This window comes from Marmota flaviventris, chromosome 7 (assembly GCF_047511675.1).
Source record: "Marmota flaviventris isolate mMarFla1 chromosome 7, mMarFla1.hap1, whole genome shotgun sequence".
NCBI lineage: Eukaryota > Metazoa > Chordata > Mammalia > Rodentia > Sciuridae > Marmota > Marmota flaviventris.
Window position 1 is genome coordinate 119136418 of NC_092504.1, and position 19923 is coordinate 119156340.

Genomic DNA, 19923 nt, shown 5'->3' on the forward strand with positions numbered 1-19923 from the left:
GGGGAGGGCAGACATAAATATTTAGTTCATACCAGCTACCTCTTTATTAAAAGCCTTCAAGTTATGGTTGTTTAGGGTGTGCCTGGCCAAAGAATTGCTAGTGGAGGCTGAAGTTCAGCCCTCAGTCTTGGTAGGAGACATTCAAAGAATGCCTTTTTGTAATTAGTCCTCCTCATAGGGATGCACTTTGGCAATTTAACAACCCAGAGGAGGTAACTTTTTCTACTGGAATGTATTAAATATACTTGCCTTTCGTATTGAAACCTGGAAATTCTTGATTTGGCACAGATTTACTTATTTTGTTTAGCTCCATTTAGACTTTATGGTTTTGTATTTTGAAAAGTCTTTGAACTTGGATAAGTCCCATTTAGTTAATGCAAATAAAAAGTTTTCCATATGTTATGAACATAATTGTTTTTCATTTTCATGAAGTTGTCATAATAAACCTGTATTAGAGCTAAATATACTAAGATAGTATTTATTTTAGGTGCATTGAGGAACTAAAACTTTACTTTTCTAACTTTTTATGGTAGAACTATCTTGTTTTATAATGTTTTTCTGTAGACTATGTCTTTGATAGAATCTGATAGTTAATGCAGGTTTTTTGGTTTTTATTTCTAGGTATATAGTTGGTACATCATTTTAAATGAAATTAATTTTTTTCTTTTTTTTTTTAAGGGAACAAATTTATTACCTTAGTATTCTCATTAGTGAAATGTTTCAGACTTTATTACTAGAGGACAGAATTAGGTGCAACCCCCAAATAAAACTAATTTGAAAAAAAAAATTCCTTGAATTTTTCTAACTCTTCAAATCTTTACTATCGATATGTTTTCCCCCTTCTCATTTTATGTTACAAAGAGTGATTTTAAGATTTTCTTCCTTTTTCTGTCTTAGGTAGGAACTGTGAAGATCTGGATATTAAGCATCCTGTTTCAGTGAATAACTTGGAAATTCATTTCTTATATGTGATATTTTCCATTTATAAAAACCAATGATTATTACCATTTATTGAACAGGCACAATTTTACGCACTTTAATTTTCACAATTTCATGAATGGTTTTCTTAACTAAGCCCATTGTATGTCTCAAAACCATAGCTAAAGTGCAGAGCCAGAATTCAAACTGAACTGTGGTTCTGGATTGTGAGCATATTATTTTCTATAAACTTATTTAAACTGGCAGTATGTATTATAACCCTTCTTTTCTGTGGGTTCCCACTCCCCTCCCAGAATTGTTTTTATTCTGTCGTGTGTATCAAATTAGTTTATCAAATTAGATAATGTGATTACCAGTGGTAGCATTGCTCACTGTCATTTATATTAAGTATGTACAACTTAATATGTGGAAAATTGATCGCTTTTTTGCTGTCTGATATCAGTGTACTAATTTGGTACAGAATTATATACACACATATATTATAAAATATAAACTAATATGCATTTGGTTCATTTGGTTTTCAAGAAAACCAGTGGAGGGCTGGGGATGTGGCTCAAGTGGTAGCGCGCTCGCCTGGCATGCGTGTGGCCCGGGTTCGATCCTCAGCACCACATACAAACAAAGATGTTGTGTCCGCTGAAAACTAAAATTAAAATTCTCTCTTTCTCAATCTCTCTCTCTCTCTTTAAAAAAAAAAAAAAAGAAAACCAGTGGAATTGGAATAATGTATTATTTTAGTTCTTTATCATCTAACAGGTAGGTCCTATCAAATGTGGTGTATCTTTAAAAGAAGTATCTGTGTCTCCTTAATTATTAGTTATTTCTTCAGCCAAACATTGGAGGATGGGATTGCATTAGGCCAGGGCTTCACTCCTTGGCATTCTTTGTTGCTCCCCCTTGCCTTCCTCACCTATGCTGGCGTGGTTCCAAGCCTCCCTACTGGCTTGAACTCAGCGCAGCGTTCACAACCTGGCAGCCTAAACCCTGCTCCTCTGCTTCTCTGCTTTCTCTTAATGCCCAGCAGGTACCTAATCCTGTTTCATTAAGTGCCAATATATAAGTTAAAAACTATTTAGCCAAATTTGAAATAACTCATGTATTAATTAGCTTGGCTATTGACTGTTTCTTATGTTATTTTAATAATGAATGTAATGATGCTCTTGAGAGCTATTGTATTAGGTAGTATAATTAGTCCTTTTGTCAAATGACTGTAGATTGGTAGGTTTTGAGGTTTTTGTTTTTTTTTTTTTTTTTTTGTACTGGGGATTGAACCCAGGGGTGCTTAACTACTGAGCCACATCCCTGGCCCTTTTAATTTTTTATTTTGAGACATGGTCTTGCTAAGTTGCTTAGGGCTTTACTAAGTTTCAGAAGCTGGCTTCTAATTTACAGTCCTTGTGCCTCAGCCTCCAAGTTACTGGTATTACAGTCACATGCCACCATGCCTGGCTTGAGTTCTTTAGTCTGGTTTCTGTAGGACTTCTTTTACCCCTTGATATTGGGTTGTAAACTGTCATTCTCCCTCCCCCATTTAAAAAATTGTGTGTGTATTTATATATAACTTATTTATATACATATGTATATAAAAAACTTATCCTCTTACCCATTGTCGAGTGTATAGTTCAGTGACACTAAGTGTGTGGATTATGATTGTGCAGCCATTACCACCATCTGTCTCCAGAATGCTTTTCATTTTTTCCCCCCCGAGGGTGAAGCCTTACTCTGCTGTCCAGCCAGTCCTGAACAGAGCCTCTCTCTCCTCTGAGCCTCAAGAGTAAGAACTCTTTCCATCTTGTAAAATGAAAACTATGTATCTGTTAAACAACTCCAATTTCTCCCTTTCTCCCAGTCCCTGACAACCACCATTCTACTTTCTGTCTCTGTGTATCTTTTTTTAATCAAAAAATTATTTTCATACTGCTAAAAATATAAAATTTGAAAAGAATATTCTTCCAATGTATATTTCAATTTTTAACATCTTTGAAAAGAAGAAATTTAGAGGAGATAATATAAGAATACTTGAACAGTTTATAGTAAATTATTTGTGACTGAGTTGGAGGTAACCTGTGCAACAATGTCATTTCAGTTTTGCTTCTTCATTTGACATAACAGATAGATACATTAAAAAAAAAAGGATGTTTACTGAATTCACATTTGGTATCTATAGTTGGAAAGGGAATTTTTAAATGGTATGGAAAAATGTAATTCTTTAGAAATTTAGTATACATTCTTCTCCACTTTCCAGTTCTGCACTTGTCATTTGTGTAAATGCACAGGTCACAATGTGGGTATTCAGGTTGTTTTCCCAGCTCAATGACTTGTCTTTGTTCTGTTACCTTCAGTCTTCTGCTTTACTTGGTTTTACAGATAAAGCATTGCTTGCCCTATGTTCTGTGGCTTCTTTATTCACTTTCTGTCCTCTATAGTCGTTTGTTTCATCTTAGTGATCTTTCTTTAGTTCTTTCCAAAAGTAGAAATGTGGTGGTAAAAATTAGGCAGATTACAAAAGAAACCTATATTTCTTTTTTTTTTTGTTTTTTTATTTTTTATTTTTATTTTTTTAAAATTTTTTATTGTTGGTTGTTCAAAACATTACATATTTCTTGACATATCATATTTCACACTTTGATTCAAGTGGGTTATGAACTCCCATTTTTACCCCGTATACAGATTGCAGAATCATATCAGTTACACATCCATTGATTTACATATTGCCATACTAGTGTCTGTTGTATTCTGCTGCCTTTCCTATCCTCTACTATCCCTATATTTCTTTATCCTGTGGATTTCTCTTTTTAGCAAGTACAAATGAAATAAAAATGTCTGGTAATCCTAGCATTTATTATATCTTAAAGGGTATTTCTTTGACAGATTATGTTCTTACTATATTTGAATCCCAGACTTACTGTAATCTTACATTTCTTACCCTTGATTTTTTTTGTGGTTTTGTTTTGAGTTTATCCTTTATCAGTATTTAATTTGGGTGTTGATCTATTAGCCAATTAATTAGCCAATCAAACCAATTAGTTTTCAGTTTCCTCTAAACCTGATTTTCAAGGAGTGCTTTATTTTTATAATATTTGTAGCTCATTTAAAACATATTACATATTTTAATAGCTATACATTAATTTCCTCAAAATACATGTAGCTACTTTTACAATTGTAATTAAGCACACATATTATAGAATGAGTCTTAGGAACGGTTACTACTGAAGGTCCTGTTGCTTGAAAACCAGATTGATAACACTAAATTTCTCTGCCTCCAAATAGCCTTAATCTAGGGTGCATGATGGGTTTTCTGTCTTTTTTTCTAAGAGCTTATTAGTTAGATGAAGAAAACTTTTTTTTTGGTGCCTGACCACATATTTTTTCATTGAGTCTATAAAATGCTGTTAATTATAATATGTATAATTTTATATATAACCAAGAGATGAAAACATTATTAAACTATGAAATTGCTTTCTTTTTTCTTTTTTTCAGTTTTAGGGGTTGAACCCATGGCCTTACACATGCTAGGCAAACATCCTTTCACTGAGCTATATTGCCATCCCTTTTTATTGTATTTTGAAACAGGTTCTTGCTCAGGTTTGCTTGGAACTTGCAATCCTCCTGCTTCAGCTTCCCGAGTAGTTAGGAATACAGGAGGTGTGTAGGACTGTGTCCAGCCAGTAAATTAAGTTTGATACAATATTTCTAATGCATCATGGGTACTCCATTATTACTATTATTTTTGTCAGTTGGTTCAATAACATCTTTTATAGTAAAATTTCCCTCCCCTCTCATCATGATCCAGTCTACATTGGTTAGGTATATACTTGATCAGGTAAGGTATTCAGTTGATTTGTTGTTATGTCTCTTTAATCTCTTTTTATCTGAAATATTTCCTTGGCCTCTTTTAAAAAATGTTTTTATTAGTACATTATAATTATATATAATAGTGGGGTTCATTTTGACATAATCATATATACATGGAATATAATCTGTTCCATGTTAGTACCTTTTCCCCCTTCCCCTTCCTCTGTTTCCCTCCCTCAACTCTACTGGTCTTACTTCTTCTATTTTATTTATTCAATTGGTGATTTATAGAGATAAGGAAAGGTGAAATTTTCTGTCCGTAGCCTATTTTTGTCTTTTATGATGCGGACAAATGGATGAATATATATTTATATAATTTATATATATATATATATATATATATAAATTATATATATATAAATTGTATATATATATATAAATTATATAAATATAATTTATTTGTGTTGTTAATACAACATTTCTGACAGGTTGTTTTTTCCTTTTGTTTTGTGTTTGGGTATTTCTTTTGGTTTGGGATTGTGTCTATCTGTTTATTTGTTTATTTTTGGTGGTGCTGGGGATTGAACTCAGGTCCTTGCACATGCTAAGCTAGCACTCTACCACTGAACTCTATCCCTAGCCCAGATATTTGTAAATATCCACATTCATAGAGACATTATTCACAATAGCCAAAATGTAGAAGTAAGTGTCTACAAAGAGAATAAGCAAAATGTAGTATTATACATAAAATAAAATATTATTTATCAGGTTTAAGAATATCATGGCATATAAAAACACATACACACAAAAATAAAAAAACAAACAAAAAAAACGCCATACAACTATAAAATATAATGAAGAGAATTTGTAAGGATTGATATGGAAGAAAATTCTCACAAATGCTAAAAGATGGCCGAACCTAACAAGATGGTAAATGAAAAATACTGTATGATTCCACTTAACATGAGGTACTTAGAATAGTCAAAGTTATAGAGACATAAAGTAGAATATTGTTTGCCAGGGGCTAGGGGCAGGAATCATTAGGAGTTAATTTTTTAAAATATATTTTTTTAAGTTATAGATGGACACAATACATTTATTTTATTTATTTATTTTTATGTGGTGCTGAGGATTGAACCCAGTACCTCTCACATGTGAGGCAGGTGCTCTACCTCTGAGCCACAACCCCATCCCCAGGAGTTAATGTTTAAATGGGTATAGAGTTTCAGTTTTGCAAGATAAAAAAAAAAAAAAGTTCTGGAGATGGATGGTGGTTATAGTTGTATGAAAGTATGGATGTACTGATTCCCACTGAACTGTACACTTAAAGATAGTAAAGTTGGGCCAGACACAGTGCTGCACACCAGTAATCCCATCAATTTATGAGGCTGAGGCAGGAGGATGACAAGTTCAAGGCCAGCCTCAGCAACTCAGAACCTCAGCAATCCCAAACCCCCAAAATCCCCATACACAAAACAAAAGGAAAAAACAACCTGTCAGATGTGTCTTTGAGACCCTGCTTTCCATCCCTTTGGATATATTCCCAGAGTTAGAATTGCAGAATCATATAGTAATTCTGTTTTTAATTTTTTAAGGAATCACCTCAATATTTTCTATAGTGGCTGCACCATTTTAAATTCCCACCAAGGGTTCTAGTTTCCTACATTCTCACCAACATTTTTTGTTTCTTGTTTAACAGGAGCAATTTTCATGGATGTGAGATGTTATGTCATTGTAGTTTTATATTTCCCTAATGACTAGTGGTGCCCAGTATCTTGTCACATGCTTATTGAGTATTTGTGTATCTTATTTGGGAAAATGTATTGAAATTGAAAAATCATTTGCCTATTTTTGAACTTTTGCCATGGCTTGATTATGGTGTTTTTTTTTTTTTTTGGTACCCAGGGGTACTTTACCACTGAGCTAAATCTCCAGTCCTTTTTATTTATGAAGACAGAGTCTTACAAAGTTGCTGAGAGTCTTGCTAAGTTGTGGAGGCAGGCTTTGAACTTGGGATCCTCTTGCCTTAGCCTCCCGAGTCTCTGGGATTCTAGGCCTGTGCCACATACCTGGCTTGATAGTGATTTATTTTTTTTGTGGTGCCGTGGTAGATTAAACTCAGGGCTTTGTGCATTCAAGGCGAATACTCTACCAACTGAGCTATATTCCTAGCCCTTGATAGTGATTTAAAGCTCAAAAATTTTAAAATTTTCATGAGACCAAGTTTGTCTGTTTTGTTGTTGTTGTTGTTGCCTATGACTTTGGTGTCATGTCCAAGAAGTCATTAACAAGTCCAATGTTACAAAACTTTTGCCCTATTTTTTTGTAAGAATTTTTTAGTTTTAGGTCTTGCATTTAGACAATAGATTCATTTTAGTTAATTTTAGTATATGCTAGATAAGGGTTCATCTTTATTCTTTTGTTTGTAGTTTTCCCAGCCCTATTTATTTAAAAGACTGTCTTTTCCCTATTGAGTGGTTTTGGTACCTGGCATTGCTGTTTTGAACTTTCCCATTTTCCCTTCAATTGAAATCACTTCATATTAGTCTTTGGAGAACTTCCTTTACTTCTGTATGGTTTGTTGTTGTTGTTTTTTGAGGTGTGTATATGCCATAATTTATTCAACTGGTCTTATATTCTTGGTCAATTACATAGTCTCCAAATAATGCCAAAATAATCTTGTCATAAACAACCTTGTTCAAATGTATTTTTATTGTTGGATGTGTATCTTTTGGATATATTTCTACAACTGGATTATCTAGTAGCAGTGTAAAAGCATTTATAGGTCTGTTGGATATCACCATATTTACCTTCATGTGAGTTGTACCATTTTATGTTCCCACTAGTAATTATTAAAAGTGCTTGTTTATTGACAAGTGTTTATTGTCAAGCTTTTGATGTTTTGCCATTCTGATGACTGGGATGTGGTATTTCAATGTAATTCTAATTTCAATTTCTGTTATTATGAGTGCATTTTGAGTATCTTTTCACATATTTAAGGGCTTTTTCATCTTTTTGTAAATTACATGTTTGTCTTTTGCTCATTTTTCAATGGGGTTTTTGTGTTTATTCACCCTTCAATCGAAAATTTTTTTTTTCTTGCAGTGAGGTTATATTAATCTTCTACCAATGATTTATGTTGCAAATATGTTATACCAGTTGATATTTGTTTTTTAGCTTTGCTTATGATGTTTTGACATCAGAGGTTTTTATTTTAACGTTAAATTTAGTAATCTTTTCCTTTGTTTGCATCTTAATTTTTAATCAAAATTAGAAAGACCTTTCCTACATTCAGCTTATGTAAATTCACCCAAACTTTTATTCTTTGCATAGTTTCTTTTTTACATTTAGATTTCTGATCAGTTTGGAATTTTTTTCTTCTTCTTCGTTGTCTTCTTTTTTTGGGGGGTGGTGATGGTGGTGGTGGTACTGGGGATTGAACTCAGGGGCCCTGGACCACTGAGCCACATTCCCAACTCTATTTTGTATTTTATTTAGAGACAGGATCTCACTGAGTGGCTTAGTGCCTGGCTTTTTGCTCAGGTTGGCTTTGAATTCGCGATTGTCCAGTCTCAGCCTCTCAAGCAGCTGGGATTTCAGGCGTGTGCCATCGTACCCGGAATGGAATTTTTTCTTCTGTATGGTATGAGGAATTAATCCAGTTTTTTTCTTTTTCAAATGACTGCTTACTTGTCTTAATAGTATTTGTTAGAAAGACCAACTTTGCCCCAATGATTTGGAATACCATTTTTTTCATATACTTGGAAGTTTTATGTAGTTGGTCTATTTTGAACTTTCTGTTTTATATTTCTGTCTATTCCTGGGCCATTCATGTGATCATCTTGCTTCAGTGTCTCGAGTAGTGGGGACTTAAAGGCATGCATCACTATGCCTGGCTTTATTATTTTCTTTATATAGTTTTCTTAATAAGTTTATTCTTAATTATTTTCCCCTTTCATGTAGCTATCATAAATGGTGTTTTTCCCTCCATTATATCTTGTTTATTATTTATCAAATTTTTTATTTTATACTTATTGAAAACACTCTTTTCACACTTAGACATAAATTTTTACTGTGTCTCTTCTGTGTGTACATATAAAGGAAATTATAAGCAAAATGGATTGTTCATGTTTTTTGTAAAACTGCTTGATAAGTAAAGTTGAAATGTTAAGAATCACTTTTTTTTTTTTTTTTTGATATGGGTGTCTCTGCTGTGTTGCCCAGGCTGGCCTCAGTCTCCTGAGCTCAAGCAATCCTTCTGCCTCAGCCTTTCCCAGTACCTGGAACTATAGACATGCATAATATACCCCACTTTGAATCACTGTTTGATCTTAGTGTCTGTGTCATTCTTGGCCATCAAAAACATTGGTACTATAGCATTTTATTTTTTTTTTATACCGGGAATTGAACTCAGGGACACTCAACCACTGAGCCACATCCCCAGCCCCATTTTGTATTTTTTTTTTTTTTTTTAAATTTAGATTCAGGGTCTCACTGAGTTTGTTAGCATCTCACTTTTGCTGAGACTGGCTTTGAACTTGTGATCCTTCTACCTCAGCCTCCCGAGTCACTGGGATTACAGGCATCCACCATTGGGCCCAGCTTGGTGCTATAGCTTTTTAAAGAATGTTTCATACCAGGCACAATGGTGCATGCCTGTAATCCCAGAGACTCAGGAGGACCAGGCAGGAGGATTCAAATTTGAGGCTAGCTTTTGCAGTTTAGTGAGTTACTAAGTAACTTAGTGAGACCCTGTCTCAAAATAAAAAGGGCTGGGAATATAGTTCAGTGATAAAGCATCCTTAGGTTCAGTCCCCAGTTTTTTTTAAAAGTCTTATTATCATTATCATCTCTGGATTTTCTTTTAAGGTATTGGTCATCCATTTTTCAAATTGTGATGCAGTTGCTTTCTTGATTTTATCAGAAGGTGTTAATAGAAGGTTCTCAAGACCAACAAATTAGATTCATATTCCTTTCTCAAATGATACTCAAGTTGTTTTTAATCAATAATGGTTACATTGTCTAGTCATACCACAAGAATAAATAAGCTTGTATAGGAGTCCTGCCTGGCTAACAGAGATATTACCAAGTCTAATATGTAATATACACTCTGTATCAGAAATGCAAAAATATGAAAATTAGATGTTTCAAAAATAATAGACCATGGTATTTAATCTTTTGTTTCCTTGTCTAGTTTTGTTTTAGTTAAGAGCTCTGACTTTAAAATCATTGTTTATTTCACTAAACTTTGTTTTTTTAAGAAGTTAAATTTATGATTTATGGAGTAATTTCCAAAGTAGGGAGAGGAGGAAAACAAAAGAGTTTGTATCTAGATTTAAAAAATCTCAGCCTTTCAGTTTTAGCGTGCATATGTTTAAATGTCTGTGCTTCATGGGTAAATTAGTACATATTGTATTAGTGCACTGTATCACTGATAGGGAGGATGGTCGGACTTTTGAGCATACTTAGCATTTGAAAAATACTTCTGAGGCAGATAGGATTTTTTTCAATATGGCTGTGACAGTATATCCTGTTGTACATGTTCTTACAGTGTGAGTAGAGGTGAGATTTATGTCCTCTTGACTAGAGACTGGGCAGGCATTTGTGACTTTCATCCTATTAAATGTGGCAGACGTCACCTAAAGTGACTTTTTTTTTTTTATTGGTTGTTCAAAACATTACAAAGCTCTTGACATATCATATTTCATACATTAGATTCAAGTGGGTTATGAACTCCCAATTTTACCCCAAATACAGATTGCAGAATCACATCGGTTACACACCCACATTTTTACATAATGCCCTATTAGTAACTGTTGTATTTTGCTACCTTTCCTATCCTCTACTATCCCCCCTCCCCTCCCCTCCCATCTTCTCTCTCTACCCCATCTACTGTAATTCATTTCTCTCCTTATTTATTTTCCCATTCCCCTCACAACCTCTTATATGTAATTTTGTATAACAATGAGGGTCTCCCTCCATTACCATGCAATTTCCCTTTTCTCTCCCTTTCCCTCCCACCTCATGTATCTGTTTAATGTTAATCTTTTCTTCCTGCTCTTCCTCCCTGCTCTGTTCTTAGTTGCTCTCATTATATCAAAGAAGACATTTGGTATTTGTTTTTTAGGGATTGGCTAGCTTCACTAAGCATAATCTGCTCTAGTGCCATCCATTTCCCTGCAAATTCCATGATTTTGTCATTTTTCAGTGCTGCGTAATACTCCATGGTGTATAAATGCCACATTTTTTTTATCCATTCATCGATTGAAGGGCATCTGGGTTGGTTCCACAGTCTAGCAATTGTGAATTGTGCTGCTATGAACATCGATGTGGCAGTATCCCTGTAGTACGCTCTTTTAAGTTCTTCAGGGAATAGTCCGAGAAGGGCAATAGCTGGGTCAAATGGTGGTTCCATTCCCAGCTTTCCCAGGAATCTCCATACTGCTTTCCAAATTGGCCGCACCAGTTTGCAGTCCCACCAGCAATGTACAACTGTACGCTTTTCCCCACATCCTCGCCAGCACTTGTTGTTGTTTGACTTCATAATGGCTGCCAATCTTACTGGAGTGAGATGGTATCTTAGGGTGGTTTTGATTTGCATTTCTCTGACTGCTAGAGATGGTGAGCATTTTTTCATGTACTTGTTGATTGATTGTATGTCCTCCTCTGAGAAGTGTCTGTTCAGGTCCTTGGCCCATTTGTTGATTGGGTTATTTGTTATCTTATTGTTTAATTTTTTGAGTTCTTTGTATACTCTGGATGTTAGGGCTCTAGCTGAAGTGTGAGGAGTAAAAATTTGTTCCCATGATGTAGGCTCCCTATTTACCTCTCTTATTGTTTCTCTTGCTGAGAAAAAACTTTTCAGTTTAAGTAAGTCCCATTTGTTGATTCTTGTTATTAACTCTTGTGCTATGGGTGTCCTATTAAGGAATTTGGAGCCTGACCCCACAATATGTAGATCGGAGCCAACTTTTTCTTCTATCAGACGCAGAGTCTCTGATTTGATATCTAGCTCCTTGATCCACTTTGAGTTAACTTTTGTGCATGGCAAGAGGAGGGGATTCAGTTTCATTTTGTTGCATATGAATTTCCAGTTTTCCCAACACCATTTGTTGAAGATGCTATCCTTCCTCCATTGCATGCTTTTAGCTCCTTTATCAAATATAAGATAGTTGTAGCTTTGTGGATTAGTCTCTGTGTCCTCTATTCTGTACCATTGGTCCACCCGCCTGTTTTGGTACCAGTACCATGCTGTTTTTGTTACTATTGCTCTGTAATATAGTTTGAAATCTGGTATCGCTATACCGCCTGGTTCACACTTCCTGCTTAGAATTGCTTTTGCTATTCTGGGTCTTTTATTTTTCCATATGAATTTCATGATTGCTTTATCTATTTCTACAAGAAATGCCGTTGGGATTTTGATTGGCATTGCATTAAACTTATAGAGAACTTTTGGTAATGTCGCCATTTTGATGATGTTAGTTCTGCCTATCCATGAACAGGGTATATTTTTCCATCTTCTAAGATCTTCTTCTACTTCTCTTTTTAGGGTTCTGTAGTTTTCTTTGTATAAATCTTTCACCTCTTTTGTTAGGTTGATTCCCAAGTATTTTATTTTTTTTTGAGGATATTGTGAATGGAGTGTTTTTCCTCATTTCCGTTTCAGAAGTTTTGTCGCTGATATACAGAAATGCCTTTGATTTATGTGTGTTGATTTTATATCCTGCCACTTTGCTGAATTCATTTATTAGTTCTACTAGTTTTTTTGTAGACCCTTTTGGGTCTTCTAGGTATAGAATTGTGTCGAACGCAAATAGTGATAATTTAATGTCTTCTTTTCCTATTTTTATGCCTTTAATTTCTTTCGTCTGTCTAATTGCTCTGGCCAGTGTTTCGAGAACTATATTGAATAGAAGTGGTAATAGAGGGCATCCCTGTCTTGTTCCAGATTTTAGAGGGAATGCCTTCAATTTTTCTCCATTGAGAATGATGCTAGCCTGAGGCTTAGCATAGATAGCTTTTACTATGTTGAGGTAAGTTCCTGTTATCCCTAGTTTTTCTAATGTTTTGAACATAAAGGGATGCTGTACTTTGTCGAATGCTTTTTCTGTGTCTATCGAGATGATCATATGGTTCTTATCTTTGAGTCTATTGATGTGGTGAATAACATTTATTGATTTCTGTATATTGAACCATCCTTGCATCCCAGGTATGAATCCTACTTGATCATGGTGCACAATTTTTTTGATGTGCCTTTGTATCCGATTTGCCAGAATTTTATTGAGGATTTTTGCATCTAGGTTCATCAGAGATATTGGTCTGTAGTTTTCTTTCTTTGAGGTGTCTTTGTCTGGTTTCGGAATCAGGGTGATGTTGGCCTCATAGAATGAATTTGGCAGAGCTCCCTCTTTTTCTATTTCCTGAAATAACTTGAAAAGTATTGGTATTAATTCTTCTTTAAAGGTTTTGTAAAACTCCGCTGTATACCCATCTGGTCCTGGGCTTTTCTTGACTTTTGATGTAGTTGGAACACTTGTGCTTGGAGCCTTAAGCCGCATTGTAATTAGTTTAATTGTTTGTGATTGATCCTTCACTGCTTGTGAGGAAGAATGCAACTAGATCATGCAGGGAGACTACAGAGGGGCTCGGAAACTCTACCAAGTGCGGTGTCTGGCCACCATATTTAATAGCCTGCTCCAGACTGGAAGTTTCCAGATCTAGCCATTGTATGACTGCTAACTGCATGAAATACCTGAAACTGGAAATGCTTATCCCATTTCTTTCTGGATGTTGTTTCAGAAAGAAATGGGATAAGCATTTATGTGAGGATAATAAAATGGTCATTACTTTTCAATCACAGTTTTGGTGTTTGTTCAATATGGATAGAAATTGCAAAAAGACAAAGTGCAGCTCCCTGATGTTAGCAACTTTGAGTGCCAGTGGCTCTCGGCTCTTAATATTAGCAAAGCTTGGTGACTGGAGCTAGCAGCTTCCATCAGCTCTCTGCAGCCAGAGTAATAGCTCCCAGTAGTTCTCAGCAGCTTTCTTGTTGGGCCCAGCAGCTGTCCACAGCTGTAGCTAATAGTGCCCAGTAACTCTCCTGCTGCTCTCCCAGCAGCTCTTTGCAGTTGGAGCTAGTAGCTCTCAAAACCTCTTATGCACCTCTTCCAGCAGCTCTTGGTCATTCTTTTTTTTTTTTTTTTAAGAGAGAGAGAGAGGGAATTTTTTAATATTTATTTTTCAGTTTTCGGCAGACACAACATGTTTATTTTATTTTATGTGATGATGAGGATCGAACCCAGCGCCCCGCGCATGCCAGGTGAGCGCGTTACCGCTTGAGCCACATCCCCAGCCCCTCTTGGTCATTCTTAGGAGCTCTTCAGCAACTCTGTGGCTAGTAGTTGTTCTCAGGACTAGCTGTTCCTGGTGTTACAAGCTCTTAATTCAGTCAGCCCAGCCTGATCTACTTAAGATAGAAATCACAGACAGGCAAAATAAAACCATTTGAATGTGGCTTTATTGTGACTTATGTTGTAGCACAAAGCAGGCAGTACAGGGACAGAAGTCTTAGACTAGACCAATGGTGGTTAGATGAATGCTACTTATATAGACAAAGGGGAAGACTTTTTTTGGTAATTTTTTTTTAGTTATAGATGGACATAATACCTTTAATTTTATTTATTTATTTTTTATGTGGTGCTGAGAATGGAACCCAGTGCCTCACACATGCTAGGTAAGCACTCTACCACTGAGTCACAACCCCAGCCCAAGGGGCAGCCTTTCTAAAATTTTTTTTTTTAGTTGTAGATGGACACAAATACCTTTATTTATTTATTTTTATGAAGTGCCAAGGATAGAACCCAGTGCCTCACAGGTGCTGGGCAAGTACAAACCGGCCCCAGGATAGCCTTCTAACAGCAAATTTTCTACATTGCCATGCCAGTCTGCACAGGCTTTTGGCCTGCCTGCCTTGGGTGTAATGGGGTGGAGGAGGTGCTCCTCTCTGAACAGAGTAGGGATATCTGAGGTAACCACAGGGTGGTCAAAGTCATCTGGAATAACCATGGCTGAAGGGGAGTCTTCTAGAGCAGCCCAGGCCTGGTTGATGTTTTCCCAGGCAGTCATGGGTGTCTGGTGCAGCCCTGGCTAAAGTGTCAGTTTCTGGGTAACTGTAATAGCATTGGTGGCAGCTGCAGAAGTGGTTGTGGCCTCCTGAATATCTGCAGCTGTTATGATGACAACCTGGCCAAGCTGGCAGAATAGCATTGGTGGAATTAGTGGCTGTGCTTAAATTGGACTTTATTTGGCCTGGCAGCGACAAATGTTGCCGGGAGATGCTGATGCCCCTACCCTTTGCCACCTTCCCTGAACCTCCCCCAAACTGTGGCTTATATCTGGTATTGTGGGTATATGGTCTCAGCTCTGATCCCCTTTGGACCCCCACCCTGTCTTATAGGATTGGCTTGGCAGGGTGGCTGCACCCCAAGGTTGTGGTAGCTGTGGCCTAGCAGTCCAGGCATAGGGGAGTAACATTGTGTGGCTATCAGCTTTCCATAATGCATATGGCTGGCTAAATCTGCTTCACCTGATTCCTAGCAGCTTCTGTGGAAAGAAAATTAAGTAAGTACTCCTTAGGGAGGGTCAGGCCCCACTAGCCTGCCTCATTGGGTGACGTGTATAAGGCAATGAAAATAACTGGAACAAGACCCAAACTGGAAAGTGAGAATTTTTAGAATAGAGTTGTATTCAAAAAATACATTAAAAAGTAAGTGGTCGGGCTGTGGCTGTGGCTCAGTGGTACAGTGCTTGCATCGCACATGTGAGGCCCCGGGTTTAATCCTCAGCACCACATTTAAAAAATAAATAAATAAATAAAAATAAAGATATTGTGTCCATCTACAACTAAAAGTAAATAAAGAAAGAAAGAAAGAAAGAAAGAAAGCTATTGTGTTGGTCTACAACTTAAAAAATAAAAAGTAAATGGCCCGTCATTTGCGTGTTGGTATATGCCTATAATCCTACTGCTTTGGGAGGCTGAGACAGAAGGATTGTTAAGTTCAAGGCCAATTTCATCAACTTAGCAAGACCCGGTCCCAAAATGAAAAAAATAAAATGAGTGGGGATGTAGCTTTTTGGTAAAGTTCCTCTGGGTTTAATCACTAGTACCCAGTGGAAAAAAAAGTATGTTGCATATCAACTCAATCTTTTACATGTTTATTGAGATATATTCACATAACATTCTGCCATTTTAAAGCACATAATTCAGTGACTTTAAGTATAAGTTTGTATACTACCACCACTGTCTAATTGAAGAATATTTTCATCACCACCATTAGAAATTCTGTACCTATTAGTACTCCTTCCCAATTCCTCCCTTCTTCCAGCTTATTGTATCCACTAAGATCTACTTTCAGTTTCTATTATTGATTTATATTCGATATTTAGTCGATCTTTCTTTCTTTCCTTTTTTGGTCTTGGAAATTAAACATGCTAGGGAAGCATTCTTCCTGAGCTACATTCCAGCCTGTTAACATTCATTGTTTAAATTTGATTGTCTAGTTTTCTTAGTACATTTGAAAAGAATACACTAGAAGGATCTTAAGAGTACTTGCCAGGTGTGGTGATATGTGCTTGTGGTCCCAGTTCCTTGGGAGGCTGAGGAGGAGGATCGTTTGGGGCCAACCTGGGCAATGTAGCAAGACCCTGTGTTTCAGTCAGTTTTTTCACTACTATGACTAAAAGACTCGACCAGAACAATTTCAGAGGAGTAAATGTTTGGTGCTCACTGTTTCAGAGGTCTCAGTTCATAGGTGGCCAACTTCATTGCTCTGGGTCTGAGGTGAGGTAGAACAATGTGACAGAAGATTGTGGTGGAGGAAGACGAGTCAGGAGGTGGCACCAGGAAGCCCAGAGAGCACCACTTATCAAGGACACAGTATGTACCCCAGAGGCATGCTCCCAGTGACCTGCCTCTTCCAGTCAGACCCTTTCTACCTTCCATTACCACTTAGTTAATCCATTCAAGTAGGTCAATGCACCAATTGAGTTAAGGCTCTCATAATCCAATCATTTTATCTCTAAACTTTCTTGCATTATCTCACACATGAAATTTCAGGGTGCACCTCATCTAAACTGTAAAACCCTGTATTAAGGAAAAAAAAAGGAATGTTGTAAACTATATAGTTTAGTGATAGCGGAACAGACATTGAGAATGTAACAGTATGGAGGATCCACAGTAAATTAAGACAGACAGCTATATTGCTTCAATATACAAAGAATAATGATGAGACCAGTGAATCAAGCTGTGCCACCAAGAGAAAGATGTTTATTTTTGTAAGAGGCCAAAGAATTCTGCATTTCCTGTTTGAAAATATATATAAGCAAAATATTGACAATAAAAAGGGCAAAAAAAAAAAAAATAGAGCATTTTAGAGCATTTCTAGCTCTAAAATGGTTGAAGGGTAAAAGCTTATGTGGCATATTGAAAAAACCTACTTGATAATAGAAACCTTACTTATGTGTTTCCTTTTAGCTTGTTGTGATGTGTTTATTTGTATTTGGGAGAGTGGGTTTAAAGCTTATATTATTTAAATCATTGATTTTTAGCAATATTTTATGGTAGATGAAGAGTGATTATGAACATCTTTTGAATATTAAAATACTAATTATACTGTTGGTAGAGTTTAAAACTTGAACTTAAAGATGAATTAGCCATTTTTAAAAATTAGAGTATGAAAGATGCTCAAAGTTTATCTTTTCTAAATAACTATAGGTGGTAATTTTATACAGTAAACAGTCTGACCCTTTATGTATTTAAAGGTAGCATTTTAGTAATTAATGAATTTGAGCTTTTTTTTTTTGAATTAAATTTAAATGAAAAGGGGATGTTTGAAAATATTTACATGATTCTTTGATTTTGTTGCTGAAAAGAACAACATGTCACTTGTAAAAGTGTTTAAATTTCACAATAAGATAACAAATAACCCAGTCAACAAATGGGCCAAGGACCTGAACAGACACTTCTCAGATTCAATCAATCAACAAGTACATGAAAAAATGCTCACCATCTCTAGCAGTCAGAGAAATGCAAATCAAAACCACCCTAAGATACCATCTCACTCCAGTAAGATTGGCAGCCATTATGAAGTCAAACAACAACAAGTGCTGGCGAGGATGTGGGGAAAAGGGTACACTTGTACATTGCTGGTGGGACTGCAAATTGGTGCGGCCAATTTGGAAAGCAGTATGGAGATTCCTGGGAAAGCTGGGAATGGAGCCACCATTTGACCCAGCTATTCCCCTTCTTGGACTATTCCCTAAAGACCTAAAAAGAGCATACTACAGGGACACTGCTACATCCATGTTCATAGCAGCACAATTCATATCAATAGCAAGACTGTGGAACCAACCTAGATGCCCTTCAATAGACGAATGGATAAAAAAAATGTGGCATTTATACACAATGGAGTATTACACTGCATTAAAAAATGACAAAATGATAGAATTTGCAGGGAAATGGATGGCATTAGAGCCGATTATGCTAAGTGAAGCTAGCCAATCCCTAAAAAACAAATGCCAAATGTCTTCTTTGATATAAGGAAGGTAACAGGGAGGAAGAGCATGAGAAGAAGATTAACATTAAACAGGGATGAGAGGTGGGAGGGAAAGGGAGAGAGAAGGGAAATTGCATGGAAATGGAAGGAGACCCTCAGGGTTATACAAAATTACATACAATAGGAAGTGAGGGGTAAGGGAAAAAAATTTTAAGACAAAACTGTGAGTTTTAAGGCGTTTTTTGTATATATCATATGTAGGAGTTGAGTACCTAGTTGTATATATCATATGTATGTATATATCATAATTATAAGATTAGTAGGGAAACAAGTAAATGCAAATTTTATTATACAATTTTCTGATAAAAAAATGAAAATGAAAAAAAAAGACACAATGAGTTTTATTCTCCATTTAAATGAAAAAAAGACAATTTTTTTCATTGATCTTTGTAATACCCTTAAAAAACTGAAATTAGGTCCAATGAACCCTGATAGTACAGTATGCTGAAAATTAAGGATCATTTATTATCAGAGTTTCAGTGTTCTTTTGAAGTTGCTGCATAAATAAGTTAGTCATTCTCTATCACTGTGCACTGTGTCCAAATTTTCATTGTTATAAATAATGCTGCAATAAATAACCTTATATGTGTAAAAAAAAGTGTTTAAATTTCAAAAACACTAGAAAACACAGGGACAAAATTTCTAATTTACTAAAAAAAGTTATAGTTACATTTGAAAGCAAAATAATACCTTCTGGTGAGTTTGTAAGAAAAGTTGGAAAATTGTAACAATTTCAGCAAAGCCCAATTCCTACTGACTTACATATACTTACGAAGTATTTCTTTTTCTAATGTGTGAATTTAAGACTAGGCTTTTTGATTTGTTTAAATTAAATAAGAAGAATCGCATATTGCTCTCACTTAAAATACAATAATTTAAAAAAGAATGCAAAACATTTATTTTTGTATCAATGTTAAAAAATTTTAATTTGTTAATTTATCTCTTTACTTAATTTCTTTCTTTTTTACTTATTTATTTTATTGGGGATTTAACCCATGGTGCTTTACCACTGAGTTGTATATCCCTAGTCCTTTTTAAAAAATTCATATTTTAACTTTTTTTAATATTTATTTTTTAGTTGTAGTTGGACACACACCTTTATTTTTGTTTATTTATTTTTATGTGGTGCTGAGGATCAAACCCAGGGCCCTGCATGCGCTAGGCAAGCACTCTACTGCTGAGCCACAACCCCAGCCTCATGGTTTTTATTTTGAGACAGGGTCTTGCAAAGTGTCTAGGGCTGGCCTTGAACTTGTAATCCTCTTGTGATCCTCCTGCCTCAGCCTCCCAAGTAGTTGGGGTTACAGGCAAAGACCACCATGCCTGACATTTAATTTCTTTAAAAAATGACATATATATTAATATTCAGTAGACTATATAATTTATACATTAATATGTTTATAATATGACATACTCATAGGAGTATGTAATCAAAGGGATAGATTTTGTGAGTTATGTTGGTAGACCCTGAGTCTTGTTACATTCCTTGGAGAAAGTTGACTTTTTGTTTTAGCAGTTAGTCTGGCTAGGGTCAAGTTCTGTCTTACTTTCCATGTATGGTGGCTTCTGTATCACT

General features: G+C 35.7%; 1 protein-coding gene across 5 annotated transcripts in view; it reads left to right on the plus strand.

Annotated features, from left to right (window-relative positions):
* Positions 1-19923, plus strand: part of Lrba (LPS responsive beige-like anchor protein) — a 701372-nt gene that overhangs the window by 22263 nt on the left and 659186 nt on the right. The gene's annotated exons all lie outside the window — the stretch shown is intronic.